Genomic DNA, 7,841 nt, shown 5'->3' with positions numbered 1-7,841 from the left:
TGCCCCCTCTGAAATGCCCACCTGCCCGTCTTTAGCAGCTACAAATGAACGTGGCACTCACGACATTTACGAGACATGTCGTCTATACTATAGTGGCTTCAGGGTGTGTTAGCTTTACAATCCAGCCATCCATCCATTGTCCAAACCGCTTCTGGGTCGGGGTCAATTTCACAATGAAGCAGTTAGTTAAAAAAAAAAAGTATTGTGTAAACATACTGTTTTAAAAAATCTAGTCCAATACAGAGGCACATACTATAGTATTCTGTAGTGTGTAGAGTATGTATAAAGTACTTTGTGTTAACACTGTAACATACCACTGACTGTGTATATTGTACATTGTAGTATTGTGAATAGAGTGTAATAGAGAATGGTATAATGTATAGTGTGTGGTTGGTTACAATATTGTGTATAGTGTGTAAATAAAGCATGTAATATGTTCTTATGTTAATACTGTAGCTGTAGGTACTAGAGTGTGGTTTTGTGCAGAGTGTATAAACAAAGTTAGGGTATAATGTATAGTATAAAGATAGTGTAGTAGTATGTATGGTGGCAATATATAGAGTGCATATAATGTATAGTGTGTGTATAGTGTGATATTTTTGTACAATGTGGCATAATTTTAAATTGCACAAATGATATATTATTATAGTATTGTATGTAGAATATAGTAGTAAATAGTGTGCAGTATATTAAGTATGCGCATATTCTGCAGGATTGTGTGTGGTGTGCAAATTCCATATGGCATTATTAAAGAAAAGGCTTCCCTGGGCTATGGTGAGATTAGAGCATCACATATAGCCGTGCTCACACTGCTGTTTGTGTTTATATAGTTCAGCATTAAGCATGTAAGCAGTGTGCAGTGCTGTGGGGCGGTACCAAAAAATTAGTTGGACGTTCATCTCCCCTCCTTTTATTTAGCTTTTTTTTTTTAACATTATGGTGTCCGTGGACAGTGCTCTGATTTACCACTAGGGTGTTTCTGGAGCAGGGTTGTGGTTCTGACGAATCGGAAAGGGCCGCTTGTGAGGAGGCGGATTTTGGAACAGGCTGAAAGGGCGGTGGAAGTGGGCGGAGCCAGGGAGAGCAGAGTGGCTGACGAAACCAAGAGGAGACAGAACTGAGGCCAAAAGATAAGAAGTTTTTAAAACACTGCGGCCTCATTTCACACAGAATAATGTTTTACGAATCATGTAAATTGGACTTCCATAATAAATGCATTCCCTTGCCCTTTTATTTACTTAAAACGGGCCACAGTCACCCACGCGCACACATGCACTGGCATCAGGCAAGACACAAATTAGAGAACATTTTAAAAGAAATATTCAAAAGGGAGCCGGTTGCTGCAATATCAGTTATTATTTTTGATGCTGCAATTTCTGACACTTTGATGCAATCAGCAGATAGCCCCAGCACCCAGCTTCCTCCTGGGAGAGGACTGTCAGGACTAAGCAGCCAGTGGGCTGATAATTACCGGAGATCAAACCTCGCTAGTTAGTAGGCAGGAACGGGAGGCAAATGCCAAAAAAGCAGCCAATGTTTGGCAAACGCTTGTTCAAGGATATCCTAATTGCTATAAGTGGTTCCTTCAGGACTGGCACTTCAAAAGAAGGCCGGAACGTGATGTCATCACTCCAGGTCTCTGATGTGCACATGCAGTCATCCGCACAGACCAATGCGCTTCTGTGCCCACCCCCCCCCCCCCCCCATCCCAGCCCTGTCACACACACTCACGGACACTCCTGGATCCTCATGGCCACACGGAAAAGCTCACACACACATCACGGTCCGGCACTCCATGGCACGACTTGTGAGATAATCCCATCAAGGTTAAATTAACCAGTCATCAAAGGCTGCTGTTTCCTTTTAGCAGTCCGCATTTCCACCAGAAACGCAGCAAGGCGGACAGACAGCACGACATCTAGACAGAACAAAGCGATACCCGATGAAGGTACTGTAAGCGAGCTGAGTGGAGCGCCCTCCCTTGGCGACAAGCATACCCCCTTTGTGCGATGCTTACTTGCAATGAGCGGATCAACCCGTGTGGCCAGCGACACCACGTTCCAAATATTAGCGCCTCCGTAGCGATAGAAACGTATAAACAGAAGTGTCTCTTTTTCAGTATAAAATGAGTGTATTGAGGTTTCGCTTCCTGTACCAAGGAGCATGTTCCTGTGCAGAAACCTCAGCCTTTCAGCATGGAGACGAAAAGCCCTTTCGGTGGCCACAGGGATTTCTTGAAAATATCAGCGATGTGCGGGATGCTCTGCTGTCTGTGTTCGTGCAGCTAAGTTTGTCGTTCTGATGCGTCATTTCAGCCGAGTCCCACACAGAAATCCACCTCCAGCCCCCTTCACCTTCGAAAAACTAACAATTTGCAGCAGGCTTCTAATCACCGGCTTTTCCAAAAAGTTTCAGTTATATGTACTGAAACCGAGGTGAAAGAATCAACAAAGTCAATACTGTAAATATTAAAATGGTAAGTAGGCTTTGGATTGAATAGTTTGTGGACTAAACCAAAACCTCCACACAGGGGGATAGCTTCTGACAAGTATGACCTTTGATTGTCTTCCCTGGTTTTATTCCCTCCCCCCCCCCCGCCCCCCCCCCCCCCTCCCCCCCCCCCCCCCCCCCCCCCTCCGAAGGAGAATGAGGAACATAAAAAAAATATGAAAGTACTATCCGGAGTAAAATGAAGACCGGTGAGGAAATGGAACAGGATAAAAATCATGCAAGTTCAAGAAAACAGACAATGAAATGTGAAAAAGAAAGACCCCCCTCCCCAAGATGATAACCCCCCCACTCTCATCGGGGGTAACGATCACCGGGTCCGGAATGACGTCAGGCCACACTCATCGTCCCACTCAGACGGGCTCTCGGCCTCCTTCTGATGTTGCTGTAACGTGAAGGACAGGCTGCTGTCTGGAGCCTGTCAGCTTTATAGCAGCCGCCCGTCTCAGCAGCGGCAGATAAGGCCGGTAAAACGGGGCCGCTTGATGGAGCTGATTAATTCCGCAGAGTGAAGGTTCGTCTTCCTGCTCCTCGCTGAATGACTTCATCCCGCCAATGAGGTCAGTGGAATAAGGGCAATAATGAGCCCGATATCTACCTCGGCGTCCCGCGTTCAAAAGCTGTCAGCCCCTCAGAGTGAAAAACCACGCACGAGGGGTGGGGGGGGGGGGGTACTCCTGGGGGTGGGGGGCCCGCAGGCCAGACTGCCTCACATTGTTTGGGCTGCCACACCAATGAGGATAAACGGCAGGTAAAAAGAGGACAAGGAACCAGCAGACAGTACATTAATAACACTGATAATAAATATAATAATAATATCTGGACCCCCCGCGACCCAGAAGGAGAAGCGGGTTGGAAATTGGATGGATGGATAATAATAATAATCCAGTGCAGGGTTGCAGGGCGCCTCCGGATCTCGGGAAACATAATAATACTAATAATAAATAATAATAATAATAATAATAACAATAATGATGTTGCTATTGATGTGATATATGTTATTATGATTAAGCATAAATCAAGTATAATCCCTAATACACCAAATAAATCCGTGAGTTGGTTGCATCCTTGCTCTGTGCGTCATTCCTTTCAAAACTGTGAGAATTCCTTGGAGTGCGATAAATCCCATTTTGGCGAGCAGCACCAGCGGCCCTGGCCAGTTCGGTGGAGTGGAGCCGCTTTAGATCCTGCGAGTTCACAAATCAGTCGTCGCTCCTCACTCCAGCGGTTCCCCGCTGATGGGCCTCTCGCGGGATCCGGGGAGGGAGGGAAAGACGGGCCGGTTTGATGGCTGTAATGAATGGGGGAGGCGGGGCCCGTTCATCCATTCCCGCGGCCGCGCGGAGCAGCCTGCGGTGATACATGGCAGGGGGAGCTCATAAAGCAGGCCCGTCCCCTGACCCCCACAGCACAGAGCACCGGGGAGGGGGGGCTGTTTACGATCATCAGGCAGATTTAACAGCCAATAATGATCGGAATAACCACTTTAAACCTTTTTAGAATCCGTGCCGCAGCCCTGCCAGTAGCACGAGGGTGATGTATTTGGCTGAGGTAAAGGACAAGGTCACCGTCGTGGGGAGGCAAATGAAATGTGGAATTGGAGGCTTTGCACTCGCAGGAACCCTCGAACCCGAACCGCTGCGGCGGGCCATGGACACAATACCCCACGGCAGCCGGGCGCTCACCTGAGGAAGTTAATTAAGAGACTATGCAGACGGCCCATTCCTCAACAATACTTCAATGAGTAAATAACATATTACAGTATCTTCAGAGGACTTGGGGCAAACAGCCTCAGCAGGCACTCAGCATCTGATTGTTTTTTTTCTGAGAAAAGCACTGGAGAGGAGCAACAGATTAATTCCATCAAAATTGATTGTGATGTCACAGTCACGTACAGCTGCCAGCACTTGCATTTTACTAAGTTCATGATTCCAAGGTAACAATAAATCAGCATCTGTTTGGGTGTAATATTGAGAAACCTGTTGTAGTAATAAAAATTAGTTCTTCTTATATGGTGCACAAATGAGCCTGTAAACTCCTTTTTGATTCAGTGAGCTGGACTCAGATACACGGTTCACCATCTTCAGCAAGTCGCGAAGATGCCCCAAACGTCTCCATTGCTCCGGATAATAACGTCAAGGCCCGCAGGAATCAAAGCAGCGGGGGGGTGGGGGGGGGGGGTCTCACGAAGTTGCTGTCATTTCTGTTTGATTGAGGCCCCAAACTTGGGGCTGCCTTCTGTCACCAGGCTTAGCTGAGCTAATCCCCTTTTTCTCTGGCCTTGCATCGCTCCCCGTCCCTGCCTTTACATTTCCATGTTAATGATTACCACGTTTTCACCCAAAACGACTTTGAACACGTGCGCCCCCCCCCTTCCTGGACTTCCAGTGCAGAAATGAGACGTTAAAAGCAGGAAAGCTGTGAAAATTGAGACTGGATCGGGTGCTAAGGAGGAGGCCCACTCAGGAGACAGCAGGCCAGGTTCACCCTCTCTTTAACCTGCTCTTACTCAGTTTTATCATTTCCCAGCAGGAACAATAGCAAGCAGGAAGCCACCTGGCTCCTACATTACAAGTGATGGTTTCTTTACCAGATTATTATATCCAGAGTTTTGGTGTTGGGTGGCACAGGAGCTCAAGGGAACGCACAATTGTCCCACACCTCCAATGTTGGGGGTTCAAATCCTACCTCTGTTGAGTGTGTGTGTGTGTGTGTGTGTGTGGAGGAGGGCTGCATGTTGTGTGGATGTTATTATTCTTCTGTTCAAAGACGTGTTGCTAGACTGACTGACCTTTCTAAGGTACCCATCATGGATGTCTGTATTGGCATCCCAACCTGGTTGTACCCCCAGCAATGGTCAGCCCGCCCTGAAAGATGCGTACAGTTAACATTTACTGAGGCGGGCCTTCTCAGCTACCCGTCGTGGACGAGATAGTCAGTCCGATCTGAACCTTCAGTCTTCTGGCCACCTGCCAAAAAGGCGACAAAGACGGGGAAATGTATACAAATGAAGCATATTACAAGTTAAAGGCATATGAACGGTATTTAACCAAAGATGGTAAGTTGTTAAAACTTATAAGTTTTGTACTCTGTGTCTCTCTCTGGCTCGCTGACACATACGCGCACATTACAGGGACCAGTAGGGGACCATTTCAGTGTGTATTCCCAAGCATCCCATTGTGTTCACATTGTAAATTGCCATATAGTTATTCATGTTTGATAGCAGACACCCCCTCCACCCGACTCCCAAATGTCCCCATTCCACCTATAAATGCAACACGCTCGTCGGCCACTGCGATCCGGGCCAGACTGGTCATCGTTACCCCCCAGTTTGGCCGCTCACCAAAGCAGGAGAAATACCCACTGTATTAATAATTCTACTTATTCAAATACCAACAAATAAATCATTATGAAATGTTACGTTTGAATCCACGGGACAATTTACCATCTTGTTTGGCGGCCGCTGGACCTAAATTATAGCCGACCTGCTTCCTTGGACTACGATCATAACACCAATTCATTAGCTGCTGGCAACAAGCGATTGTGATTTTCAATAAACTCTCTAAACTTAATGGAGAGCAGTGATGAAAGAAAGCCTTGTTTCCTGGACTGGCACTTGTTCAATCAACATATGCTCACATAATCTTTTAAAAAGCACAATCCAAGTCTAAATTTAATTATGTAATAGCACAAATGGAATTAGAGTGCAGATACGGCCTCGCTCAGACACATTTCATTCTTTCATTCCGCCTCAGATTTCACTCATTTGTTTATTACAATGACTGCAAACTCCTTTTTAGTCGTCCATTATTGACAGTTACAGAGGGCGAGGCAAATGCACAGGCCGATAGCGCGGGAGGGCCTCTGGGCTCAGCCTGCCTCTCCCGGGGGGGAAGCTGCATTTCAGCAGGAGCCAGAGGTGGGTGAAGGGACTGTCCTGGCTCTGCAGCGTCCTTGTGGAAATCTTCTTAGGCGGAGGCAGATTACGCTACGGTCCGAAGATGTGATACAGTCGCTATCGCCTTAAGAAGAGAAAGGAGGGAAGGCGCTTAGGTGATCGCATGAGAACCGCAACGAGGAAAAATAGGCCGGGGTCACTATTTTTATTGGCCTAATAATCCAGTGAACAAACTGTGTGTTTAAGCACCTTATCCCCACCCCCCCCACCCCCGCACACTGGCCCAGTTGGGGTTGCACACGGAGCTTGGACAATAACAAGCCTACCCCACCCATTGGCTAATCTCTCCACACAGGTAGCGATCGCCCTCCACCTGGAAGCACGGGAGAAGGGCCGGGCGTGTTATGACATTAAAGAGCTTGACTTGCCTTTGTGCTTCACCTCTGAAATTTAGGAGGATTTAAGCTCGAAATGTTTATCTGGGAGAAAAAAAAAACTGCGAGCCTCTGAGATAAAGGCAGTGCAGCCTTAGTGCCGAAGGAAGTGGAGAGTGTTTCACTGACTCAATCAGAAAAGTTCTTAAGATGAAAACCCAGATTTATCTGATTCACAGAGAAGAATAAAAATAAAGTGAAACTTAAGAAACAGAGCAGGCGGGTTTCTCTTTAAGATGGCTTACTTTCCCCGTTGTATTTATGGAAACAAACGATTGATTCCCTGTTTTGTGCCTTTTTTGTTCTTTTTTACACACAGGCGTGCCGTGCCGAATCTGACATTGTTTGTAGATTAGCTATTCAGGTCATCCTCTGTAATTTTGCGATCCGTACCCGTGTTTGTTTGCTCCAGATATTTACGGTTTGGGGGTGGTGGTGGTGGGGGGGGGTTATTAGCCAGCCTGGTGGAATCTCGTGCTTGGAGAGGAGCGGCAAAAGGCTTTCCGAAAAGCCGCCACGTTTCGCATTCACAGTAATTCAGGCAGCGGAGATAATATACAGTCGTTTGTCTAAATTGAAACACTATCTCATCCGCGCGTTTCCTCTCGACTGATAAGTGCTCTTATTGACAGGACGTGGCATCCTCCTCTTATCTGCTCGCCGCTTGACGCCCTCCAAGGCTGCCAGGTTGACGTATCCGATATCCATCACCGCGACTCCAGCATCTGTTATTCACCCCCCACCCAGCCCCCCCCGCCCTGAACCCCCAGTGCAAACAATATGGAGGGAAGGGATTTCGCACACGGAGGCAAAATGCGCAGCCGTCCGTCGGGCTCTGAGATTCTGTTAGATATCTCTATTTCCCTGTCACCGAGAGAAGTCTCTCCACTTGTGTTTAACCTAGGAAATAAGACCATAAGACCCGCTTTGTGATGACGGGGCAAACCGGCAAGTTACCTCTGCCACCGCGGGAAAAAAGAAACCGACAGAGTGATCAAATT

Source organism: Brienomyrus brachyistius, chromosome 11 (assembly GCF_023856365.1).
Source record: "Brienomyrus brachyistius isolate T26 chromosome 11, BBRACH_0.4, whole genome shotgun sequence".
Classification (NCBI taxonomy): domain Eukaryota; kingdom Metazoa; phylum Chordata; class Actinopteri; order Osteoglossiformes; family Mormyridae; genus Brienomyrus; species Brienomyrus brachyistius.
This window is presented reverse-complemented; position numbering follows the sequence as displayed.